Raw genomic sequence first — 27128 nt, 5'->3', positions numbered from 1 at the left:
TATGTGAATTTAGATCTGGGAGGGAACAATTTATTTCCTTCTTTTCATAAGAGAATCTTTAAAGTATCTAACAACAACAACAAAAATAAATTTAAAAAAGTAACAGATAAAAAATGAGCTTGCATGTGTATTAAAATTAGTAACACAAGACACTCCATACACAAGCTGTTCATATTTAGTAGGGAGATGCTTTTTATGTACCCTTGTCTGCATAGCTTAGCATTTCCTAAATTTTCTCCTTTGCTCGTGTCTTTCTTTGCATCACACATAACCCAATTTCTTCATCATTTCACCCACCCTCCTAGCCAACTCGATGAGAGGCACGGGCTGTGCAGACAGTAGTAACTCCAGATTTGAAAGTAGCAACAGTGTCAGTTTGAAGGCAAGTTACAGCTTTTGTATATTAAGTTTAGTGACTTTATCCTTTGTTTCATAGCTATAGGAAAAGGGGACATTTTGGAAAGCACAGATAGGATTTCTTACAGGGAATCCAGGAACTCTTACAGCTGTCTTTCTTAAAATTGTCATCTGTAACAACGCTTTGGACTCTACCCAGACACCCTGAGTCAGGGTGTGCAAAAATGGGTCGTGGGATTCTGCACTTGAACAAGCTTCCCACGTGGTTCTTACATCCACTAACAGTTTGAGAGTCTCTGCTCTGAGGAGTCTGTGGATGGTCATTAGGGGCTCTATGAAGCCCCTACATATGTATACAAAGTGTGGTGTAAGTACTCATGTGCATTTTTCTAAAGGAGAGTCTCAAAGGGGTTCTGTGACCCCAGAAAATGTTACATCCCCAAATGGCCAATAAACATAGGAAAAAAGTCCTATCTCACTTATTAGCCAACAGGAACTAAAAAAAATATTAGTGGACAGATTGAAAAATTTGACACAGTGTTAGGCAAAGATGTAGAAAAGTAGGGATTCTCATACATTGATTATAAGAACTAATGGTTACAGACATTTTGGGGAGCAATTTGACAATAGCTAGCAAAATTTAAAATGCATTCTCCTTACAACCCACTTTTCAGTAAGTACAAACTTGTGAATGTATGAACATGATGAAGCATATTCCATGGGGTATTCTTTATAGTTGCAAAAAAATTGGAAATAAACAAAATGTAGTATAATTAATGTTCAGTTACTATAAAGTGATTACAAGGAATGATCTAAATCCACATATTAATAATTAGTAAAATAGGGGTGCCTGGGTGGCTTAGCCAGTTAAGTGTCTGCCTTTAGCTAAGGTGATGATCCCGGGGCCCTCGTCCGGCTCCTTGGCAGCAGAAAGTCTGCTTCTCCCTCTTCCTTCCCCCCAACTCCTAACCCCCCCCTTATGTGCTGTCTCTGCTCACTCTCGTAAATCAATCAATCAATCAATCAATCTTTAAAACAGTTATGGAAATCATGGTTAATACATGTTTACTGGCACAGTTCTAAGAGTTTTACATATATTAACAGAAAGTCTGGATCCCAAGACATAGTATTGAATGGAAAAAGCACATCATGAAATGACATGCACTGTGATGCTACTTATGTCTGAAAGTACAGAAGAATACCTACCTTACATGGCTTATTGATACACGTGTAGTAAAAATATGAAAACATGAATTTCCCCAATAGACACAAAATTTTCCTCTAATTGTGGTCCAGGGTGGCACTAAGGAAGGCTTATAAGACTGAAGGCATTTCAGTCTGCTTCAATTTACCAGCTATGTCATTTTCAAAAGACCCATAATTAACAAACACTTAACACAGTACTGTGCTCTCATGACCCATCAGCAAGGTGTGATGACTAATTTTACATGCCCACTTGACTGGGCTACAGGGTATCCAGATAGCTGGCAAAATGTTATTTCTGGGTGTGTCTGTGAGGATGTCTCTGGAAGAGATTAGCCTTTGAATCAGGAGACTGAATGAAGATCTCCTTATCCTATGCAAGTAAGCATCATCCAATTCATTCAGGGTCCACTGAGAGCAAAAGGGCAGAAGAAGGACAAATTTGCTCTTTGCTTGAGGTGAGACATCTTCTTCTGCCCTCAGACATCTGTGCCCCTTGTTCTTGGGCTTTTGGATTCATACCAGGACTTAACCTGTTGGCCCTAACTTTCAGATCTCAGAATTCATGATAATTAGGGAATAGAGGGCTTGAGGTTGCCAAGCATGTGCCTTAAATTTAAAATTAAGGAAATTGGGAGAACTCAGAATATGCAGTTTTGATTTAACAAAGGCAAGTGTCTTACCCTCTCTCCCCACCCCACTCCATATTTAAAAAAAAAAAAAAATGGAGGCAGGGGGAAAACCTAGGGGGAAAAAATTGCTTATGGCTACTCAGGTAATTCTCCGTTTAGGCACATTTCAAATTTAGAGCTCTTTACCTCCAACTTCTCTATCCTCTTTGTCAACAGGATCAAGTGGACGTACAAGGACCTGCACATTTGATCCTAGCTCCTCCCTGTACCTCCCACACACGGATTCATCATCCTCATTTTTGTGCTACCGACCTTTGCACATGCCACTTCCTTTGCCTGGAAGGGATTTTCTGATTCTGGTTGCTTGGCAAAGCCCAATCATCCTTCAAGAACCAACTCCAAGGTCATCTCCTCTGTGAAGCATCCCCTGAAAGAGGAGTGGCTCTGTCATCTCTACACTCATTCACCCACACGTGCTTATTGAGTGTTGTCCCTGCCCTTCAGCCAAGACCACCAGGAGCATGCCAGCAGTGAAACAAGGTGGGTCTGTTATACACTGACAGAGGGAAAACATACTCCATGGGGCATCTCCATAACAGAACGTTACGGAGAACATATTATAAGATTTGGGCTTTGGTTGGGTGATTTGGGGAGGGTCTAAGAAATCAAGAATCTGCTCTAGATGGGAAACCACCAGAGAGTGAGGACAATTCTATGATTGGATTTTGTGGGGGGCATAGTGACCTTGATTTTGTCTTTGCATAGACAAACTTATGCAGTGAGCTTGTTTTGTTGCATTTTATCATGGTTCAGAGTAAGTTTATCTGAGGTTGGTGTTCTTTAAGACTGTTTCTGCGCAGCAGGAGAACAAAATGGCCTGGTTATGAGTGTCAGACCAGCTTGTGTTACTATTAGGGTCCAGCTGTGATTATTTGTGGGTGTTGGGGGCTGCTTTCTTTTTTCTTAGCACCTACAGTACAGCCTTTGTGGGTCACGATATTGTCTGTGTGTCTTTTATATCACTCAGGATGTTGTATTGTGTAGTAGACAGTGCTGGTATTCCCTAGGATCCATTCAAATCCTCCCCCACAGCGGGCAGGCTTTAGTGATGACTCTTGATTTGTCAAGAGTACCCCAGTGACTGGTTATGAGATGGGCACTGGAGCTGGTATTCCCTGGAAATAGACACTGAGATTTGGATGCAGAAGAGTTAGCGGGGAAGGCGCACAGGCAGCATGTAACAAAGAGAGGGAAATCCAATGGAGCAGTGGGAAAGGTTGACCTGTTGTATGTTTGCAACAAAGGCTGCCTCTGATCCTCTAGGGGCGCTCTGGAGCTGGGATGTCCCTTCTGAGAGGTCTGAGAGGTCTGAACTGAGGCAGGGCCAGGCTTTTGTACCCACTCACTGACCAGCCATTAGAGGCAGTTTCTTCCCAAAAGGGGCAGACAGCTCCTTTCGGCTAGGGCAATGCCTGCAGAGGAACTCACTTATGAACCATCACCAGTGATCACTCCCAGCAGTAGGGGATGACAGTGTCCGTCCTGAAAGGGAAATCTGGTTGGTGTAGCCACAAAAATGGACAAACAGGAACAAGCTATTTTCTTGTCCCATGTGGTTTTGGTGTCAGTTCTATCCAACAAGGAACACTTGGTGGGCGAAGTGAAGAGCCTTGGGAAGCAGATACTGTTCCTTATTTAAACACATTTCCAAGGCCAAGCCAGTTGGGAGTAACATTCTTTGGGTACAGTGATTATTTCCAGGGAGGTCAGAAAGTTCTTGATAGCTAAGGAAAGAGAAGCTTGTTTTCCTCCATTAGACACCGGCAAGAGAGTGTATAGTTGCTAGTTGGCTCATGAGGACAAAACGGGCATATGGAATGGAAGAATTGAGAAACTTGTGGCAAAATGAAGGTGGCAGCAGTGTGCTGGAGAGAGCCTGTGTCAGACTGCAGGTGACTGTGCACATCTCTTTCCAGTCTATGTTCAGTGACTGTATGCTGGTGGCTTGAAATAGGCTGTGGCGGGAGTACTGACAACATGGAAATGGGCGAACACTACAGATCAAGGCTTTGTTCTTCAGAGAATCAGTTGTGACATACTTTCCAGCTAACCACTGGTAGATCCCTAATCAAGCCATGCCTGAAGCCTGTCTGACCTCCGGACCTTTCATTTACATGAGTCAATAGTCTCTCTATCGTATAAGATATTTTGACTCCCAATTGCTACATTGTATTGTAATTTATCTGTTTGCACATCGGTTTTCTCCAATAAGCTGAAAGCTTCCTAAAAGTCAGGGCACATATTTGTCTGTAACTTTTCAGTGCCTAGAACATAGTCAGCCTCCCACATACACTGAATATACAAAATAGAATGATCCTTGAGCTGAAGAGTACTGAGCAAGCTTTGATAAAAAGGAAATGGTGACATTTAAGATGAGTGACATTACAGATTTTCAAACTAGTCCATTTTGCTGCCTAAAGAAATTACACTCCAGAGTTGAGGGAATCTTGACAAGTTGTGTTTATGGGTGAGAAGATGATAGACAAGATAGGCCAATGCCCATCTGATTTTTTAAAAAAGAGGAAGGTAAGTTCTGCGGGTGGTATAGTTTCTTGATTATCTCACATCAGGTTCTAGAAGAGATGTTGAAATCTTAGTGAGTGAAGGGGAATAATGTTTACCAGGATATGCTCATTAATAACAACAAAAAAGTATAAAAATAGTCAAGGCTTTGCATGATATGCCATGACCGTGAATTAAATGTAATGGGGATAAAGGAGAGGTACTGTTTTTGCGTCCAGAACACCAATGGCACATTTTCAGGGTGTGACATGGCTTAGCAGTAATATGTGTGACAAAGGCAGAGAGATTTTATTTGAAAATAAATCCGGTTTGAGTCACCTATGTGATATGACCATGAAGAAGGCCACTGCAGTCCTGGGTTACATTAAATTAAGCTTTGTTTGGTTTTGTGACTTACTGATTGGTGTGCAAGTCTTATCTGATGACCTAAACAGAAACAGATCCTGTCTGAACACCACGGTGAAAAATTAGTTGTCCTTCCTCCCTCAAACCTGTCAGAGTCTTATTGAGAAACCAGTGTGTGTGATTCAGTCAAGGGTAGTACCTGCTTATGAATCACATTTGTGGCTGCAGGGAGAGTAAGGTCCACCCAGGGTCAAGTGACCTGTCTGTCTATTCGTGTGCCATTACCACGCTGTATTAATTATAGAGACATTGTGCTGCATGACTATCTGATAGATCTAGTCCTCCTGCATAGCTCCTCCTTTTTAGTGTTTCCGAGAAGATTTTTGATGGTGTTGATGATCTATAGGCTCTTACCCTCTCTGACATGTATCCTCCCATTTCATACCAGTGGAACGTGTGTGCGGATGAGGAAAAGGAAACAGTTCTCTGGGCATTCAGCTCAGTCTCTCTCTCCCTGCCGCTGTACTCCTCTCTTTCCAGGAGACTCGGTGAATGTGGGCTCTGCTGACAGACAGCCACAGTTCAACGTCCATTCTTGGCTCAACTGCTCATCACTGCGATCCTGGACAAGTTCCTGAGAATCCCTAAGCCGCAGTTTCCTCATCTATAGAGTGGGCAAAATGACACCTTCCACAGAGTGAGGATGAAGGGAAATGATACGTAGAGCAGAAAGCACTTAGCCCAGAGCCTGGCACAGAGAAGGGTCTCCACAGGTGGCAGCCATGTTTGCTGTTGCGCTTGTAGCAGATGTTGCTTTGCTATTATGGTTCCTGTTATCATTATCATCAGCAACTCCTTTCTTTCTTTCCTTCTGATTTATGCATTTGAACGGGGAAAAAAAAGACCTCTGTGTTTTACCTAGCCTTTTCTTAGAATCTTGCTTTTCCTTCTAGTGAGAAGTCAGGCAGCTAACTGCAGTGGTGTCCGCATTGTGACTTTGTCACCATGGAAATCACAGATCTTTTCATATCACCCGATAGCTGTTGCAGACATCTGAAAACACCTCCCATTGCTCTTTGAAATGACGGTAGTCATTTGACCCTTCATCAGATCTCAGTACTTAAAGCATTGATGTAGGAGTACAAATAGGGCCATGACATACTATTTAAATATTTGATAACCATAGCAATGTAGATGTTCCCTTTTATAGTTTTATGTATTTAAAGATTTTATCTATTTATTTGGTAGAGAGAGAGAGATCACAAGTAGGCAGAGAGGCAGGCGGGGGTGGGGGTGGGGGTGGGGGAAGCAGGCTCCCCGCTGAGCAGAGAGCCTGATGGGGGGCTCGATCCCAGGACCCTGAGATCATGACCTGAGCTGAAGGCAGAGGCTTAACCCATTGAGCCACCCAGGCGCCCCATATAGTTTTATGTATTTAAAACGTGATTCTGAGAAGGTGTCTGTGGGCTTGACCAGCCTGCCAGCAGGAGCCATGGCGCATAAAGGGCTAAGTGATCCTGTGGGGGTGCCATGTTGCCTCTTCTGGCTGGTCTGCTCAGTTGGTTAAAGAACAGTGAGGGTCACAGGGCTCTTGTAGGGTCAATTCACCTCCCTTCATTCTATTCCTGAGCCCCGGAGACTGAGCAGCAGGTCCAGAGACACAAAAGGGGGTGAGGCCCACCAGAACACACCCACCTCTTTGGCAGGTAACAGGATGCCCTGTGGATGGCGGATAAGGCTTGGCCTAGCATTCTGGGAGGGTTGAGCCGCTCGGATAGGAAAGCTGAGAGGCGGCAAAACATAATAAAGGCAGAAATGAATTGCTTGTAACTGATGGTGGGTGCTATGACTGATCAGCAGTTCTTTACTCTGTCTCTCTCAGTCCCAGCCTTTTGTTCTACATCAGTAAGGCTCTGCACTTCCTATTCCTTTCTGTCCTCATTCCCACTCGTCTCTCTTTCTCCATCTTTCTGCTTCTCTCTCTTTCTTTCTCTCATTTTCCTCCTTCTCTAATTCCCTTTCCCCCACTTCTTTAGGAAAGAAGAGGTAGAAAATTCTGAATTTAGTCTTGGGCACATAGTGGACATTCTTTTCCATGCCTGACCTCATGTTCTTGACACTGACACTTGTTGGCTTTGAGCCTGTGCTCACGCCCCTTACTGTCCTCACACACGCATGCGCATGTGGCACACACAAACACACACATACACACTCTCCCTCTCTTTCTCTCTGACACATACTCACACTTCAGAAAGATTATATTTATAATACCCTAGGGTATTTCCAAATGCCAGTATTCATTTTGGGAGCACACTTGTCTCTCTTGCTTGGAACAGACTGAATTTTCCACTGGCTCAGAGTTTTGAAGTTCTTCCGGCTGAGGGAGGAGTGAGAGACTCCAGGGGACCAGCCATATGTCAGACTGCTATCAACTTTCTGCTCAGAGGGTCGTGCTTACTAGAGCAGAACATTTGTTGAAAGATTTGAAGCCACATTTGGCCCAAGCAGCTCTTGCTGGGTCTTCTAAAATAAAACTTGCTGGGGGATAGGTCTTCTATGCAGAGAGACCAGGTATCGAGTAAGAATAGACCCTACCAGGCTGACTGGGCCATCAGAAATAGATGTTTCTAAGGCCCAGAGAAAGGAGGGTTTTAAAACCAACCTATCCCCAAAGGACAAATTCTAAGTCTCACTCAGTGTCAGTAAATTAACTGGAATTCACTTTCAATTTGGAGTGGCAGCTGAAGACTCTTATTTGTCAAAACTGGACTCAAGGCTGCCTTTATGCGTAGGCAGACTTGAGCAGTTCCTCTCACCTTCCTTGAATTTAGCTGTTCCATGAAATATCCTTAAAGGAGTTCAAAAACAGTCATTCCACATTAGAGCTATGGCTTGAAATCCTCATTCCTGTGAGAGTTAACTCACTGACTTTAATTCACACTAAAGTGTGAATGACTAACCCAAGATCCTTTCCTTTCTTATAGACAGGTTTATTAAATAAGAAATATGGGTAAGAGACAGAAGGGAGGAGAGTCATAGAGAAAGAGGGGAAGGGGGTGAGAGAGAGAGGCAGATGTTTGAGATGAAATGGATGGAAGGACATAGAAAAATGGGACACTGGAGTTTTTATGACTATAAATTTTTAACTTTATAACTTTATGGAATTTATAACTTATATGCTCAGAGTTTGTCCCAATTAATTTTCAGGAGGCAATTGCTTAGTTTAATTATGGATAAGTTTTTAGCACTCACTTTTAAAAAATTAACATATGATGTATCATTTGCCCCAGGGGTTCAGGTCTGTGAATTAGCAGTCTTACACAATTCACAGGACTTACCACAGCACATACCCTCCCCAATGTCCATAACCCAGCCACCCTATCCCTATCCCCCCCACCCCCCAGCAATCCTCAGTTTGTTTCATGAGATTAAGTATCTCCTATGGTTTGTCTCCCTCCCGATCCCATCTTGTTTCATTTTTTCCTTCCCTACCCTCCACAACCCCCTGCCCTGCCTCTCAAATTCCTCATATTAATGAGATCATATGATAATTGTCTTTCTCTGATTGACTTATTTCACTCAGCATAATACCGTCTCGTTCCATCCATGTCATTGCAAATGGCAAGATTTTGTTTCTTTTGATGGCTGCATAGTATTCCAGTGTGTGTGTGTGTGTGTGTGTGTGTGTGTGTGTGTGTGTGTACCACATCTTCTTTATCCATTCATCTGTTGATGGACATCTGGGATCTTTCCATAGTTTGGCTATTGTGGACATTACTGCTATAAACATTTGGGTGCATGTGCCCCTTTGGACCACTATATTTGTATCTTTAGGGTAAATACCCAGAAGTGTGATTGCTGGGTCATAGGGTAGCTCTATTTTCAACTTTTTGAGGGACCGCCATGCTGTTTTCCAGAGTGGCTGTACCAGCTTGCATTCTCACCAATAGTGTAGGAGGGTTCCCCTTTCCTCATCCTCACCAACATCTGTCATTTCCTGACTTGTTAATTTTAGCCATTCTGACTGGTGTGAGGTGGTATCTCATTGTGGTTTTGATTTGTATTTCCCTGATGCCGAGAGATGTTGAGCACTTTTTCATGTGTCTGTTGGCCATCTGGATGTATTCTTTGCAGAAATGTCAATTCATGTCTTCTGCCCATTTCTTGATTGGATTATTTGTTCTTTGGGTGTTGAGTTTGATATGTTCTTTATAGATTTTGGATACTAGCCCTTTATCTGATCTGTCATTTGCGAATATCTTCTCCCATCTGTCAGTTGTCTTTTGTTTTTGTTGGCTGTTTCCTTTGTTGTGCAAAAGCTTTTGATCGTGATGTAGCACTCAGTTTCAAACTGGACTTTATATTGGTTGATTTTCTTAGTCTCTCATATGAGAAGCTCTTTTAGTGGGTAAAATGGGAAGGTAGCAAGAGAGAGGAGGAGGCACTGAACCGGATCAGAACCATTGGTCAGAGGATGATGTTTCATCACCTTCCATGTCATTTCAACAGCTGTCATTTCAAACCAGTTAAAATGCTCTTCCCTTCTACTTCACAGTAAACCAATCCAGGGAGAATTCTTTCACTTCCCCAAATCATCATTCTTTAAGTGGAATTTTTTTGAACCATTTGATGTTGATTTCTAGTCTGCGTTCCATTTGGTTCCTATATGCGTCGCTAAGCAAAAAGGCATAATACGTCACATGTTCCCCATATAAATGTCACCTGACATTAGCCGTTCAGTGAGCTCCGAGGTCAAAAGAAGGGTCACCGCCAGCAGAGAAGTATCACTTCTGACACAGGATGTGCTGTATTCCACGTACACGTTTTGCATTCATACAGCAGTTTGTGGAGGTTTTCATGAACTTGTGAGCAGGGTCTGTGTCAGCTTTGCAGGGAAAGTCACTTTGTACTCAGCCCAGCTTCTTAGCTACCCACGCAAGAAGGTCAAGGACATGAAGAGGAGGAGATGGGCTCCAGGGCACCCTCTGCCTTGAGAAGCTTCTCCCTCTGACATCTGGAAGTGGTTGAGTTCAAGGTTGCTACCTTCAGAGAGACTGGAGAGAAGTTGTCTTCAGATTCTTCTCCCTTTGGGAGGACAGTGAGTGAGACCAGCCTCAGAGTCCCTTTGCATTAAGTTGGAGGATAGAAGTTGGTCAGAAATGTCTGTCCGATTAATTCCTAGTCTTTCTGACTTTCAAGATGAAACTGCAACAGTTTAGTACTGTCAACTCAAGCATTATATATTTTATATTTATATATGTTTTATTATTTTCTTGCTTATTCTGGACAATATCATTGATTCTTTTTACTGCTCAGTCTGGACCTGCCTCGTGATCTCCCATTGTAACTCTTGCTGACATTTATCCTCTGCTTTCACAGTGGTTCTCGCAGTGTGGTCCCTGACCAGCTGCATCAGCATTCCCTGCCTGGGGAGTTAGAAAAGCAAATTCTCAGACCTTACCCAGGACCTAAAGATTGGAACGTCTGGGAGTAAGGCCAGTAATCTGTGTTTCAACAGGTGCTCCAGGCAGTGCTGATAGACCCTCAATTTTAGATCCACTGACTTTGAGTTAGTGAGCTTTTCATTCATTTAACAGCAACACTCCTACATGCACTCTCTCAGATGTCACACTCACCCACCTCTGCTTTAGAGCTGGAGAAATGGATGCTTGGAGATGTGATGGGGAGGGTCCACGACCATGCTACTCTCCTCCTCTGGTTTTCTTTTATCCTCTGTATTTCAGAGGTTATCACAGGATGCCTCTGCCTTTGTTGGCATCCGGAAGGGAGTTATCCTAGAACACCACTCAGAACATTTCCCCACAGCCTCAGGAAGGAAAGCACCACTGGTCAGGCTGTTGAGTGATGGCTTATTGACAGTTGGCCTCATCTGCTACCTCAGCATCCTGGCTCCAGGGAGCTCTCCTTCTCCTCTCAATCTCTGTTCCCCTCTCTCTGTGCCATTGCACCTACTGAGATCAGCGATATGCTGCGGCTGCCTGTCTTTGCAGAGGAGCTGCATGGTCTGACAAAGTTGGATGGACGGAAGGGCCTCTTCTTGGAAATGGGCTCTCTTCAGGTTCAAAGTCTTGGGAGATTGTCCCCTAGGGCATAGGGCAAAGGCTTGTCTGTTTATATAGGGCATGGACTTGGAGTCAGGACCAGAGTTTTATGAACGGAAAGGGGATTTTGTTGTGTTTTGCATTTATGCTGAATCTTTTAGGGAAGTTGAGTAGTGTGATAGAGAATCTATGACGAAAGGAAAAAAAAAAACAATTTTAGTGAACTCAATGTAGGTTCACTTGTAAATATAATACTTCCATTTGTTGTTATTCCATTCATAAGTTTCATACATATAACCTTAGATTGAGAATCCTTTTTATGAACAATGGTTGTTGCTTTCCTTCAACGAGACTCAGAAACTTCATAGCTGTCATTGTGATGTAGGTTCTGGCTGCCATTCACAGGGTAGGTGGTGACTTCTGTTAGTTGATGATTATTGATGGATGGTATGTGTCCCTCATTCTGGGGTGCCCACACACACAGGCATACATATGCATACACATATGGGCATACACACACACACACACACACACATGCACATACACACGCAGAACCCCTTATGTCTTTTTAACTTCCAAAAGTCTTTAGACATAAAATTTCCCTTAACCTAAAATTTAAAGAAAAATTCTGAAGTAACGGATGAAAGCCATTCAGGCAGCTTGATGGTTTAAAGCAAGGCTGATATTCCTGCTTTTTGAAAAGCTTATTTCCAGAAATAAAGCTAAGTGAGCAAAGGAAGACCTATTTCTCCCTGCTGAATAGGAAGCAAACTTAAACATATTCAAAGAGGTCTCCAAGGCGCTCTACTGTTTGGAAAGTGATGCCCCAGACCCCGAGTCTATTCATGTTAAGACTGAACACATAGTCACAATGTGGATTAAGCAAGGCTACGGTAAGATCGACTGACAGTGAGTCAGCAGGAGTTTGTGAACCATTCATTCCCCTAATAAAACATCTCCCTCTCTCATAAAACATCTCTTTCCTCTCTCTTTTGACCTTGAGCAGTCTGTAAAGGACAGTGTCCTTCCTTTGGGGATTATCTAATCTCTTAGAGAAAGTGCCTTGCCCTCATATATTGCTGGTGGGAAGGTAAAATGGTACAGCTCCTGTAGAAACACTTTGGCAATTCCTTAATAAGTTAAACACAAACCTATAATGTGTGTTTATGACCCAGAATTTTCCACTCCTAGATATATAATCTAAGATGGTTGAAAACATATGTTCATGTGAAAACTTGTACATGAATGTTCACAGCAACATTATTCATAACAGCCAAAAAAGGAAACAACCCAGATGTCCATCAACTGAGGAAAAGAGAAATGTGGTACCCATACAATGGATATTATTCCACCATTAGAAGGAATATGATATATTGACCCGTGCTATGACACGCATGAACCTTGAAAACATTATGTTAAGTAAAAGAAGTCAGAGACAAGGCTGCATGGTGTGTGATTCTGTTTGTATGAAATGTCCAGAACAGGTAAATCCATGGAGATGTTATACTTTACATTAGGGGTTGCCAGGGCCTAATGGGAGAGGAGAACGGGGAGTAACTGTTAACGGCAGTGAGCTTCTTTTTAGGGTGTTGAAAATACTCTGAAATTATATAGCGAAGATGGCTGCACAATATGATTATACTAGAAACCTGAATTATATATCTTTAAATAGTGAATTTTATGATATGTTAATTATAGCTCAATTTTTTTAAAAAGCCTTAATAAGGCTTTGCCACTTTATTTTATTTTATTTTATTTTCCGTTTGGATTAAGACAGGTAAGTAGAACACATCTCAACCTTGGCCCTTCATGAAGTGTTTATTGAGCTGAGTGCTCTCTTTTGCCCTTCTTGATACACGGTTGGATATCGAGTGCTGGAAGTGGAGGGGCAGATAATAAGAACTCAGAGGAGTACAGAAAAGGAATAAGGAGTTGGACAGGTCAACGGCAGTCTTTAGGAAAGAGCTGTGCTCTGTGCACTTACTCAGTCAGCAGTATCCCTGGAGCCCTTTCGTGGGGAGAATATTGTGTGATTACGAAGTAATCACAGACTGAGTAAGACCAAGTCTCTGCAGTCATGAAGGTTAGGTTAAGACAGATGGGTTAAGGAAACAGTCATAATTCAAATTGATCCACCTACCACAGGAATGTACTAGAGATTCTGAATTGAGAGGAGAACTTGTGGAAGAGATTGGAGGGGGTGGGGTGTCCTCCCAGCCTTATCAACAAGAACAAATGGGCAGAAGTAGGAAGGAGGGTGTGTGTTTGGGGCAGAAGGGGAAAATGGGCAGAGTTTCACTGATACCCTTAAAGCAAGTAATTACTCAACTCGCTTTATCTTTTGCAAAATATCTTTCTAAAGGTTATATATGCACTGGCATAAGTTGTGAATGGTACAAGAGGGAACACAGTGGGTAGTCATCTCCCTGCACCCTTTCTTCTAATTGTTTTTTCTAGATCGAACTGTCTTCAGGAGGGTCTCTTAATAGAACCCTCTTGGCTTTATTTTTGAGAGATGGAGACTCCATCGTCAAGACGAGATCACAGAGAGTTAGAATGAAATTTTAAACATCGAATTCTATAGGTTGGTTATTTTTCATTTGCCTAATTCAATGCAGTTTAATTAATTAAATAATTTAATTAAGTTTGCCCCAACTGATTCTGTTATCTTTACCTTGCGGCAGGACTTTCATGCCAATTAATTGATTTTAGTGCCTAAAAGAAATGGTCAGTTGTTATGCATTCACTCAAACATTCACTCATCCAATAAATATTTTCTGAATTTCCACCAAATGCCAAGCTCTGTTCTAAGACTTGGAGATGATGTGGTGAACAAGACAGACATAGTGTCCATCCTCCGGAAGCTAACAGAGCTAACAGGGAGGTACAGAAGATAAGAAAGTCAGATTGGGGGGGGCGCCTGGGTGGCTCAGTGGGTTAAAGCCTCTGCCTTCGGCTCGGGTCGTGATCCCAGGGTCCTGGGATTGAGCCTCGCATCGGGCTCTCTGCTCGGCAGGGAGCCTGCTTCCACCTCTCTCTCTCTCTCTCTCTCTCTCTCTCTGCCTGCCTCTCAGCTTACTTGTGATCTCTGTCTGTAAAAAAAAAAAAAAAAAAAAAGAAAGTCAGATTGGAGGAACTACTCTAGGTTAGCTAGCCTTTGAGGATGTGATATTTAGGTTGAAAAGTTGAGACCTGAAATAGAAAAAGGAGCCATGGAAAAATCAGGTGGGGGGCACAGCTAGTGCAAAGAACCCACAGTGGGAGCCAGTCAGGCATCTTGAAAGAAACAGAAAGAAGCCAAGGCTGGGGGAAACGCAGAGGAGGAGTGGAGAGGGGTGGGCCTGAGTTCGTTAGGTAGGGCTGCTGTAACAAAGAACCACAGCCTGGGTGTCTTAAGTGATAGGAATTTGTTTTCTCAATGTTCTACAAGCTGGAAGGCCAAGATCAAATTGTTGGCAGGGCTGGTTTCTGCCCAGGGCTCTCTCATTGCCTTATAGATGGCTCCCTTCTCCCTGTGTCTACACATCGTCTTTCCTCTGTGCCAGTCCTTCTTCTGATCTCTTTTCCTTAAAAGGACACCAGTCACATCGGGTTAGGGCCCCCTCGTGTCACGCCATTTTACCTTAATTACTTCTTTAAATACCCTATCTCCCTGAACAGTCACATTCGGAGGTACTGGGGTTTTAGGACTTCACCCTATAAATTTGGTGGGGACACAATTCAGCCAATGGCAGGGCTGGTGAAGCCTGAGCAGGGTTTAGATAGCGTAGGGTTTTGTTGGCCAGGGTCAGAAATTTTATTTAAGAGGGATTAAGAGCCATTGGAAACTTTTTTTCCTAAGATTTATTTATTTATTTGAGAGAGAGAGGGGGAAAGAGAGAGAGAGTGCGTGAGAGAGCCTGAGCTAGCAGTGGGGAGGGACGGACAGACAGAATCTTCAGGCAGACTCCCCCACTGAGTTCGGAGCCTGTTGCCGCTATTGATCCCACAACCCATGAGACCAGGACCTGAACCAAAACTAAGAGTCAGAGGCTTAATCTACTGAGCCACCCAGGCACCCCTGCCATTGGAAACTTTTAAGCAGGGGCCTGCCGATCTGATTAATGTTTGGGAGTTAGTTTCTTTGGAGATCCCAGCAAGGAGAACGAAAGCCCCACTGGCCTCAGGCCTGGAGGTGATCTTCCCTATTAACCCAGGGCCCAGATTAAAATTTTCTTTGTCCTGTTCACTGTTTTTCAGCAGAGTGTGCGCAAAAAGAAAACAACACACTCAGGATAGCATGCCTCAGTACTCCAAACAAATTCTGAAATGCATAAATGTTCAACCATAAATACATATTTTGCAAGACTCTCTGATCTATTTATGTCACAAAAATCTCATAAATAGAGGAACTGGATCAATGGCAAATAGCCATTGTTGACTTTCTATGAGTACATTGGTTATTGTGATGGCTGGTGTGCCATGGGATTGTTATGAAGAGAGATTTCTGTGTGGGGGTGATTTTCTGTGCTCATCGGGAGATTTTGTTTTTTCATGTGGTCAAGATCTTCAACCATAAACAAAGAGGAAATGTTGACTTGAGAAATATCTACTTTACGTTGTTAATAAGCACAGCCGAAACTCGAAAAAATAATTTTGTTTTGTAAACATAAGCTTGTTGTTCAGTTAATGCAAAACATAATTCTTGTGGAATGTGAACGGGACATGGTCCCCATGGGCTAGAATTTAAAATGGCTTTGAAAGACTAGAAACAGCAGCATTGTTTATTGTGCAAATGTAGGGAATGTCAAAGCCAAATTGTCAAAATTATTTTCAACAACCAAATGCCATTTACGAGGTATGAGGTACCTACTTCGACAAAAGCCTTTCAAGTTTAAAGGGAGAAAAAATCTCTTTTTATGCATCTAAAGACAGCATTAAAATTAACATCTGAGTTATAAAAATAGTCCATGAAACAGATGACTTGATTCTATGACTTGGTACTCCACCAGATAAAATTCCAAGTGAATCTCTTTTCTCTTTTGCATTTTTAAGAGCTGTTTCCCTTCTCTGGTTTGGTCTTCTGGTTAATGGGTTGAGGCAGGCTCTTGTCAGCCAGATGGGATGTAATCTATATTTAGAGCCTCCATTAGCTCTTGCGTGTGAATGTGCTACCATTTCCTAATTTCAACACAAATATTCTACGAGAGTGGATTGTCATTCATGTTATTGCTGCATAATAAAGTCAATTATGCTAATACAGCTTCTTTTTCCTGGTGCTTTAAAAAAAACTCATGAATAGTCCCTTTTTATTGCTTACCTATTGATAAATAGGAGGTTGTTAACTTGGTAACATTTACTAGCTATCACACTGATCAGCCTTAGTTCTGGTTTCTCTCCCAGTCCCTTCCAAGCTGGTTTGGATGCTGTTTCATACTTTCTTTTCAGTTTCTGGGAGTTCAGCAACCCAAGTAACCTTGAGAATGGAGGGTTGAGAAATGGAACCAGTCCGTGTTTGGCAAAAAGGTGCATTTTGCCAAAGAAATTCTTTTTGTCTAAAGTAAGAAATTATCGTGTTATCCCAAAGGCACAGCTACTCTTGTGCCAAAGTGCTGTACGAAGCTTCATGCTGAAATTTTCTCAAATCAGCTGAGTGTTAATGGAAGTTTGAGGGGAGTAGAATTCCAAAGAAAAGTACTCTGTTTTTTTTTTTTTTTTATCACTATTTCCCCAAGTGATGTAGTAGAAATCTCTGATGATCATAAAAATAACAACTCCCTTTGCTTATGCTAGGAAGAATATAAAACGGTTTCACTACCTTTCTGCATTGAATCAGGGTAATCCTCCTGGTGTCTTCTGGCAAAGACCTCTTTGGGGCTAAGAGAATGTTGGCATTGTCATCAGAATCCTGGGAGTGAGGCTTTGGGCCAGGCCTTGGGATTTTAATAAGTGTGACATATGAACAACCTTCTGGAATCAGAGTCTTTAACAAAACAAAACAAAAATCTAAGGCTACAATTACTCAAAGGGTTATTTGGACCTTGGAAAGCAGACGAGGGCCTACAGATGTCTTTGTGCGTACGTACAGGAGAAGGCAGATAACCACATTCATATTCTCAATCATAGCAGCTGTTTGTACTCAGTAGGAATATCGGCTGTCTGGTTTGTCACATGAACAAAAAGATCAGGGGTTCGGTGGAATGGCCAGAAAAATTGGGCTGTGTCATTTCCAGCCACCAAGGTGAGCCTAGAAGATCAGACATGGATGTCTGCTGTTTGCTCTGTTACAGCTCCACAGGGACGAGCTTCTCGCTACCATGTCACATGACCCCTGGTTGGAGAGGATAAGTGAAGACCCCAGGTCACACCAATAACTCTCAGTCCCAGCTCCTGCTATTTTTAGTGCCTTTGTTTTCCCCTCACAACTGGACTGCAGCCACTGCCGGACTACTCTGCCCTGCATCCCTCCTGGGCCTCCGTGACTCTTGACTCCAATTCCAGAGTGTGGGATTTTCCCCTCACACGTCTCAGCGGTTCTCTGACCCCAGCTAGGTGTCCTACACTTCAACTCAATTCTGGCAGTATGGACCCGGAGCTGGTGTGAGATCCCATAGGAAAGGGTTTGGTCCTAGTGCCACCTACTTGCCAACTCCCGGTGCCAGGCACGAGCCCAGGGTGTCACCTGTGCTTCTGACCGACTGCCTATAGATTGGAGGTTCCAACAGATCCCTCCTTACATTTGATTAATTTGCTCAAGTGGCTCACAGAACTCAGAGAAACATTTTACTTACTAGATTTTTAGTTTCTTGTAAGAGTTTATAACTCAGGAAGAGCCAGGTGGAAGAGATTGCAAGGGCAAGCTATGTGGGAAGGGCTGCAGAGCTTCCGGGCCCTCTGCAGGTGCCCTGTCTCCCAGCACTGTGGTCAGGGCACACAGGTGCCAGAGTGCCTGGCTCAGGGGGTCCCCAGCAGACGAGGTTCAGCCACCTACAGCAGATAAAATCCAGAGGTAGAGAGATGAGCCGGGGTGAAACGAGAAAGGGTTTTATTTCAGTGAGGCCAACACTGGGAAGACAGCAGACTAGTGTCTCTGTAGGGCTGAGAACATTTCTAGATTTCTAGGAGGAAAACGTGGGACCAAGGTCAGTGAGTACATGCAGGTGGCAATAAAGGTTAGGTCGATCATTGTCTTGGGGTCCCTTACTCCGGTCTTCCTGGCTTAGGTTAGTCCTTACTGCCCGAGGGGGCAGTTTCTGTTCCCATCACAGGAAGCTTTGCCCAAAAGATCTTTTGTCTGAGATAAGACATAAGCTGGAAAGAACTTAATCAGTTAGAAAGGACAGACTCCTGTCCGAATGGAGGTAGCTGATGTCCTCTTTCAGCACTGCCTTGTGTGCACCCATCTCCAAGCTCTTCAAACACTGTCTTTCTGGGTATTTACGGAGGCTTCATTACACAGGCATGATTGCTTGAATCATTGGCTACTGGCCCTTGATTCATCCTCCAGCCCTGCCCCCTCCCCAAAGGTTGGGGTTGGGGATGAGGTAGGACTGAAATTTCTAAACCTCAAATCATACTGCTGGCTCCACTGGCAAGCAGCCCCCAACCTTGGGTGCTTTCCAAATGTCATCCCTTAACATCACCAAAGACACCTAGATCATTCTCATCGCAGGAAATTTGGATGGTTTTAGGAGGTCTGTATCAGGAATGGGACCATGACCAAATACATATTTCTTGTTACAAATCATAATATCACAGTCTGTCTTTCTGAAACTGTCACTTAAAAACTGACATTTCCCTGGGTGTGCCCTATAAACCTTTCCATCCTCACTTTATCTCGCAACCGGAACTCTTTCTCTGATTCCGTAGGTGTCTCATAGTCAGCATGATTGATCTAAATTCAGGATGCTCTCACCCCTGACATTATGTCTTCCCCTGAGAGCCTCGTCTCTAGCAGTGACCGAGATGCAGCGCGCTCGTGATATTCCAGGCTCCATTCCAAGCATCTGACATGTTTTACCTCATTTCACCTTTGTGAGAGCCCAGGACAGAAGGTACGGCTATCCTCCCCACTCCACACGTCTGAAACCCAGAGTGATCTGGTACCAGGCCCCAGGTTCAACAGCTAGTTGTAGGTAGAGCAGGGGTTTGGCTGCAGGTTGTGTAAGCTGTAACAATGCTGTGCTGCTTGCCGTGTGCATTTCCCCAGCTAAGAAACCTGGCCACCCTTTTCGATACCTCATTCTCCCTTGGTTACCACTCCAATCCCATGCCTGTCCCATCCCTCTGACCTCCTGAATAACTTCACAGCAACCGCCTAGTCCAAGCCATGGCTTCCTCAATGGACACACGCAGTGGCCTCCTATTAGCTCTTCCTGACTTTCTCTCTTTTCTCCTTCCCATATACTTCCCACATTATAGCCAGAGAAATTTCTCTAGATCATAAATTCAGTTGTGTCAGTCTGCTAACTCAGATGCTCCAGTGGTTTCCTATTATCCTCAGGTCAAAGCCTGTTAAAAGATAAACCGATGCATATTAGAAGTTTCTAAGGTTAATTTGAGCAAAAATCCATTCAAATTGGACCAGAATCCCTAACTGGAAGCCGTTCGGAGCACTCCACCCACAGGAGCCAGGAGAAGGACTTACACGGAGCAGGTGCAGAAGCAAAGAAAGGGAATTATTTGACTGGCTTTATCTTTAAGCCTAGGTGGCTGTTTGTGATTGGTCGTCTTTAGGTTTCGATTTCTGAACTGTGAGGCATTCAGAGGGTTGGATTTGGGTTTGCTTCTGTCAATCACCCTGGCGTTTAGAGCCACTTCGGTCTAATGGCCTCCTTTTAAAAACGACTTTAACACCCTTAACATTATTTAAAAGACATGGTCTGGCTCTGTTCTCCCGTCCCGTCTCATTCTTCCCAGACTCTCCCCCTCACCTTGTGCTGTCCACGTGTTCCGGTCTTCTGGTCCTCTTTCCTTTCGTGGTTTTTAGAAGGACACCTGCTGTCTCTTACCGCTTGGCCACTCAGCTGACTGATCCCCTTGCCTGAAACACTTTTCCCTGTTGCTTTACCTGGTTTACTTCCACTCATCTCATCCTTGAAGGCTTCTCGATCTCCTCCCTAAAATCCTAAGCGAGGGAATTTGGTGCCTTGGCTGTGTGTCCCAGAATAGCTACCCCTTGCTGTGTGCCTGGTTCTGTACCAAGCCCTGGAAACGTATTCACTCATGGACTTTCACAACAGCCCCCCCCAAAATGTATCCGTCGTAGTCCATCGGGAAAACCGTTGCTACTCTAGTAGCTCCCTAGAGGAAACTTGATACAGGGCTCTACCACAAGGGTATTGCAAGAGCACAAAAGGCAGATAGTAGGTGGGCAAGGCAGCCTGGAAAGGAGCAACAGTACGAAGCTGCTGCTGCCAGTTAAAGGGATGGGGGTGGGGTGCAGGGGGCAGGTGATGTCACCAGAGCTGAGGTTCTGGGGCTGCCCCACAGGAATTGCACCCAGAGGGGAACAGAAGGAATTGGAACCCAGGACGAGATGCAGCCACGCTACAGCTGCTGTCCCAAACAGAGAGGGAATGAAACACCCTGACTTTTCTCTCTACCAGTGCTTCCTGTTGGCTGAGCTAACGAGACACTCAGCTAACGAGACATTCAGGACTATTGAAATGTAGTTCTCAGAAGTCATGGGGAAGATGGGGAATGGATTGAAACCTGTCTCCAGGCAGGAGACAGACCCCAAAAAGTTAAGTAATTAGCCCAAGGTCACACAACTTCTAGGGAGGGCCCAGGTAATTTGTCCCCAGAGTGTGCACCTGTAATGACCATTTTATATGGCCTCTCTGAGAACCTTAGGCAAGGCACTGAAGCCCTCTGCCTCAGAGGTACAAAATGGAGATAATAGTAGTATCTTCTGTATAGGGCTATAAAAAAGATGAAACAAATTAAAATGTGTCAAATGCTTTAGACAGTGCCTGGAATAACATATGCAGAGCCAATTTTGGTCACCATGACAGAGATAAGTATCTCAGGAGGAGGCAGTGGTCTGGGGGTGTAAACCAGGCCCAGGACTGTTCTAAGCTTTTTCTGTATAAAGTAATTGCTAATCTCCATTTTACAAATGGTAAAACTGAAGCCCTTGGAGTTCGTCTTGTCCTTGGTCACCTGGCAAAAATGGAGGTAGGACTCAGGAATTGGATCCAGAGCCTGTGTGTGTAACCACCATATTGAAATGCCTAGACTCTCCAGCTTAACTGAATGTGGTGGCAAGGTCTGTACCTTTTGCCTCTCTTTCCCTCGCACGAACCCAGTCCCTGGTGCCTGGAAGGTACTCACTGCATGTCTGCTTCAGGAGTTTAAATGGATTGATGATCTGCTGGCGGCCAGGGAGAGGGAATGTACCCAGACTCGTTTCTAGGCTTCTCAGTCAGCAGTGAGGTGTCTGGTCCTGAGTTCATGACCCGGACTTCAGGGACAGATTCTAGGCTGTCTCCACAGTGTGTCCCCAGGAGTCTCAGCTTTGCCATTTCATCTAGTTCTACAATGTCTTCCTCTGACTCTCCCTTCCTAGAGGCCCTCTGTTTTTCTACCTCACTGAGTGCTCCATGTGACCAAGGCTTAGAGGCAGAATGGGGAAAATTGTAACAGGACAATGTAAGAGAAAATAAAGTGGGGCAAAAGGTCACCATTGCAGAGTTCTCCAGGATACTTAAAGATTATAATTTGGAAACACATCCCGAGGTAAAATGGGACTGAGAATTACATCTTGCTAGGACACATTATTTCTATTTTTATCTGTGTAATCGACTTGGTGTATGAAGTAGAAGCAAATCACTCTTCTCTGCCTGATTCCCCACATAAGAAGGCAAAGATAATTTCCACCAAATGTTGGAAAGGCTGTACTGGATTAATTACTGACTCAAATTCTGGCATGAGGATATCAGCTAAAACTCAGTTTTTGATCTATTTGCAACAGTATGCTTTGTGGATGCTGCCCTTCCTGAATTTTCTCTCATCTTGCCAGCTGAAAGAGTTGGTCTTCTTGTGAGAAGCCAATCTGTATCTATTTAACAAGTAATATGAATTATGTGCCCGATAATGGTTCTCTTTTTCCTTCGGCTGTGTACAAAGGGCAGAGTCAAACTGCTCAGTGCTTGGAAGCATGTAGAATTTTCAAGGCAGGCCTTTGATGTCCTAACCTCACCATGGCCATGCGCTTTCTATTCTATTTTCTTTCCTTGCCTACCCTCATTTATCTTCAGTGGATTGTATCTTGCTGAATTGTATCCATCTTTGTAAGCCAACCTTAGTCCTTCCTGGAACAGCACAAATAAATGGATACAGACTGCAGTGTTTCTGTGGTAGACTTGATTCTTAACTTTCAAAGCAGTGCACTGAGTTACTGACACGCATCATTGTCCCATCACCTTCTTAATGAACTAATGTAGCAGAGGCCCTTTTAAGGCAAAAAGTTAAATATTAAGTTCCAGAGTTCCTAGCCGAGAGAAGTTGTAATTTCGGAACTGGTTGATCAAGAAATGTATTTTGAGTGGTGGCTAGGGGCAGGGGCTGGGAAGCGGGTGAAACGGATGAAGGGGGTCAAAGGTACAAACTTCCTGTGCAACATGGCGATGAGAGTTAACAATACTGGACTGTATATTTGAAAGTTGATAAGAAAGTAGGTAAAAGTTCCCATCACAAGAAAAAAAAATTGTGGGGTGCTTCGGTGGCCGACTCTTGATTTTTGGCTCAGGTCATGATCTCAGGGTCATGAGACTGAGCCCTTCATTAGGCTGTTATGCTCAACAGGAAGTCTACTTGAGATTCTCTCCGGCTCCCTCTGCCTCTTCCCCTGCTTACCTGCGCTCTCTCTCTAAAATAAATAAATAAGATCTTAAAGAAGAAAAGAAGAGAAAAATTTTGTTAACTCTGCGAGGTGATACGCACTAACTAAACTTACTGTGGTGGTTATTTCATAGTATATACAAATATCAAATCATTGTGTTGTGCACCTAAAACTACTATTACGCTACATGTCCATTATGTCTCAATACAAAAATGTACAAATGACCAAAAAAATCAGATACACATTTCAACCGTAATTGAGTCATCAGAAATGTTAGTGAGTAATCAGGAAGTTGTGTTTACTGAAATGAAAATTATCAAATGTGAGGCAGTCCTGATGTTTTAATATTGGCTTGTTATACACATTCCTATCCATTACCCTTACTATATTTTGGCTTTTGCTTTTGTAAAATATAGACACAGTATAGAGTAGAGATCAAGGAAAGGAAATCATTTGTGCAAGTACATTAATACAAATAAATACAATTTAATACAAATTAATCAGTGTAGATTAATACCAATAAATCCATGATGGTCAGGGCTGAAAAAAAAAAGAAAAAACATATGCTGACAGTCTACTTGATTTTGCTAATGTTTTAAGATGAGTTTTTATTTTATTAATATATAATATAGAAACAAAATTAATGAATTTATAATTTATCAGTTATATCTTATTAATCACAACCAATCCATATACATTTGAAAAATAGGTGCATATATTTTACAACTATTCAGTTTGAATATGCAATATTGTCTGTTGAGCATACGGAGGAGAAGACCCCTTGCAGAACTTCATGGTGCCCCAGAGGTTGATCATTCCCGCTAGAAACCTGACATTCTACCTGTGCTCTGTTTTTAAGGCATATTTGGTTAGATGCTAGTGCCCTCAGGTATGCACTAGAGTGTTTCCGTTTCATGAAAAATGGAAAACAATTGGCACAACCTCAACCTTTACTCATAGAATTTCCCTTCTACCTTTCCAGACATGCATCAAAATCCCTTTGTTAAATTTGAATGATGTTTAAATCAGTCCGTATGGGCACTGAGATTTTAAACTGTTAAATGTTCTGATACAATATTTTGTTTTCGCCCCTTGTATATAATTTAACACTATTCCTATTCAAGAATACATCTAAGAAGGCAAGGATCTCATTTTGTTAAAAGGAAACTGTAAGGGAAGTGAATGCCTTCACTGAGGTCGTGTTTTAAGGTAGAGGCTGACCTGAGACTAGACCTTTATTTCTTAAAATAAATTCTGTTGCTTTTTCCTTTATCTTATGTTGACTAAGGGCTGTCTCTTTAAAAAAACAAAAATCTTTTTAAGTAAACAAGTTCCCAGTGACCCCTTCATCTCTCATCCTCCCGCTGTCCCCAATGAAATATCAGTCCTGTGTACAGACAGACCTGTCTCTCTCTATTCTTCAACATCTTTGCCTCCCACTGGGGTCTCGAAATCCCTCTACCGTCTACATACATTAAGAAATCAAGATTATTCCTCCAGACAGCAGCTTTTCTGCTCTACAGATGTGCCAGTTTTTGTTATGAAAGAGCTCATCTAATCTATAGGATTTTTGTGGTTGTTTGATGAAACTTATTGAAAGCAACTCAGCAAAGCAGCGTTTCTAAGGGTAACTGTGCCTCGGGAAAAGCCTGTGCTTAAACCCCAACATGAAATAGCATTCCCTGAAAGGCCCTCTTGCCTGGATGACCTCCCCTGCAGACACTTCCCAGGCATGGGGGAAAGCTGGCAGGGATCCATTTTGTTTATCTCTGCGTGGATTTTTTCCTAGGCCTCTGGCATGGTAGTTCTAAATGATAATCCAACCTGCTTCCTGAGGATCCCTGAGGAAATTTTGACAGAGAATGCGACTTGTTTTGCAGACTGAAAACCAAGTAGCTCATGTTTGGCTAAAGATGAAAAAAAGAAAAGAAAAGAAAAACTCATGAGGAGAAACAAAATGAAACACTAGTACTCTTTCTTCCCTATGGGCAGTGCAGGGTATGGGAGGACAGGGGGAGGGGGTGGGAAGTGTAAAGGAGGCAGCTGAGTTTATTTTTAACACAAGTTAAAGGCATACTCTGTGTTCTTTCCTTTTAAAAATAGACTTTTAACCTCTTGAAGCATTTTGACTCTATTCTGCCTGTGGGGTAATACCCCTTTTGTGGCTGGCAACTCCCACTGGATCTTTTCCCATTATAGGCTTACTGGCCAAGTAGTTAGCAGGATGGAAAAACCCCAGAATATCTCTTCAGAGAGCTCTTGATCGGTGTATACATGTAGCTCCTGTGTGCAGAGGGGCTTATAAACCCTGGCTTCTTCCCTGGACCATGAACTTTACTGCATCTTTCAAAACTTGGTGGTTAGGAAAAAAATGTCCTCTTTTTAAAATAGTCTGAGTTAGTAAAATAATGGATGTAGTCTTCTTGAAGTCCATTCCAATCACTTACTCGATTAATTTATGAAAGACACAGCACAGACACACACACACTCACACAGATTCCCCCCCTCCCCGCCATAAAATTAGATCTTTATGAGTAGATACAGATAATAGCTAATCTCTGACACTGACTGTGGGCTTACAACTTGGCAGGCGCTGTTTCATACTCATTTAAAGCTTTAAACAATGCTCTGGATTTTACCATCCCATTTTATAGATAAAGAAATGGAGGCTTGGGGTGCCTGGGTGGCTCAGTCATTAAGAATCTGCCTTGGGCTCAGGTCATGATCCCTGGGGTCCTGGAATCAAGCCCTGCATGGGGCTCCCTGCTCCGTGGGAACCCTGCTTCTCCCTCTCCCACTCCCCCTACTTGTGTTCCTTCTCTCGCGGTGTCTCTCTCTATCTAAAAAATAAATAAAATCTTTTTTTTTTTTTTTAAAGAAAGAAGCATAAGCTCAGGGCTCTTCAGTAATACTTACGAAGATTATAAAGTCAATGAGTGGTTTGGGGAAAGGAATTCATACTTAGGTAGTCAGGCAGATCGAGTCCACTGCTACCCCATATGGTGAGTCCATAATTAGAAAAGGAATCCCCCTGCTTCCATCAATTGAAAAATGATGAAATACGGATTTTGTTAGAACAAGACATTTTATTACCACTTGCAAGACAGCTGTCATCATAAAAAAGCACATCTACAGTATTGACAATGTGAAGGGTGCCTCCTTGCGTTTGAAACAACCCACACAACTGTACATGGTGGGCCCCCCTACACCCCCAAACACATGAAGCTCATAAACTGCAGGCATAGCAGTGTATGGAGAAAGAAATAAACTGTTCTAATTTGAAAGGACAGGGACTAGTCTTTCAGAGGTAACTAGAATAATTTGATGTTAGGAACAGCTCTTCTACATGCCTCAGTCTAGAGCTAGTACAAATCATAGGAGAAACTCTGAAATGAGTTGTGTTTGTATGCAGTACAAGAAGGCTCTACTCCGACATCCCTTTTCTTCTCTGGGGAATAAACATTGAATTAACATTAGAATAGGTGGCCTCAGTATATGAATGTGCCTATGAGTGTGTTAAGGTTGAGGGGTGGAGTGGAGAAATACAACAGCTCACAAATTTAGGGAAATAGAAATTTTATTATGGAAATTTTCAAAAATATACTAGACCAAAAAGCATAATGAACCCCACTTACCCCCATGAACCTAATACCCAGCTGCAATAATTATCAACTAATGGCCAGTCTTGCTTCATCTAGGTTTCTGTTTACTCATTTTTGAAGCAAATTTCTAGGCATCATATAATTTTATCATCACATTATTCTCAAATATTATCAACATATTTCAGTACATTTCTCTACCGGATGTAAACTTTTTAAAAAATAACCTCAATACCATTATTACATCTAAACAGAAAAGAGCAAAATGTCCTTGATATCATCGCATACCCAAATGATGTTCAAAATTTCAGTTGTCTTCCAAATGTCCCAAATTTTCTTTTGTTTTTGTGTGTTGTTTTTACCTTGTGTTTGTTTGAAATTGGAATCGGCTGACTTTAAATGTCACACTGGCTGTCAGGTCTCTCAAGTCTCTGAATCTACAAGCTCTCCATCTCTTTTTCCCATAGTTTGCATCTTGCTGACATGCTGTGATGGCATCCTCATTATTTGGTTTAACACATTT

General features: G+C 42.8%; 1 long non-coding RNA gene across 1 annotated transcript in view; it reads left to right on the top strand.

Annotated features, from left to right (window-relative positions):
- The window catches only part of LOC116877477, a 106360-nt gene that overhangs the window by 52426 nt on the left and 26806 nt on the right, over nt 1–27128 (top strand). The window contains exon 5 of the long non-coding RNA XR_004384656.1: nt 2409–2732. This is a non-coding gene — a long non-coding RNA (uncharacterized LOC116877477). The remainder of the gene's footprint in view (nt 1–2408; nt 2733–27128) is intronic.

This window comes from Lontra canadensis, unplaced genomic scaffold, assembly GCF_010015895.1.
Source record: "Lontra canadensis isolate GAN:19392208 unplaced genomic scaffold, GSC_riverotter_1.0 scaffold52, whole genome shotgun sequence".
NCBI lineage: Eukaryota > Metazoa > Chordata > Mammalia > Carnivora > Mustelidae > Lontra > Lontra canadensis.
Note: the sequence above shows the minus strand (reverse complement) of the source record. Positions and strands in the feature narration are given on the sequence as shown.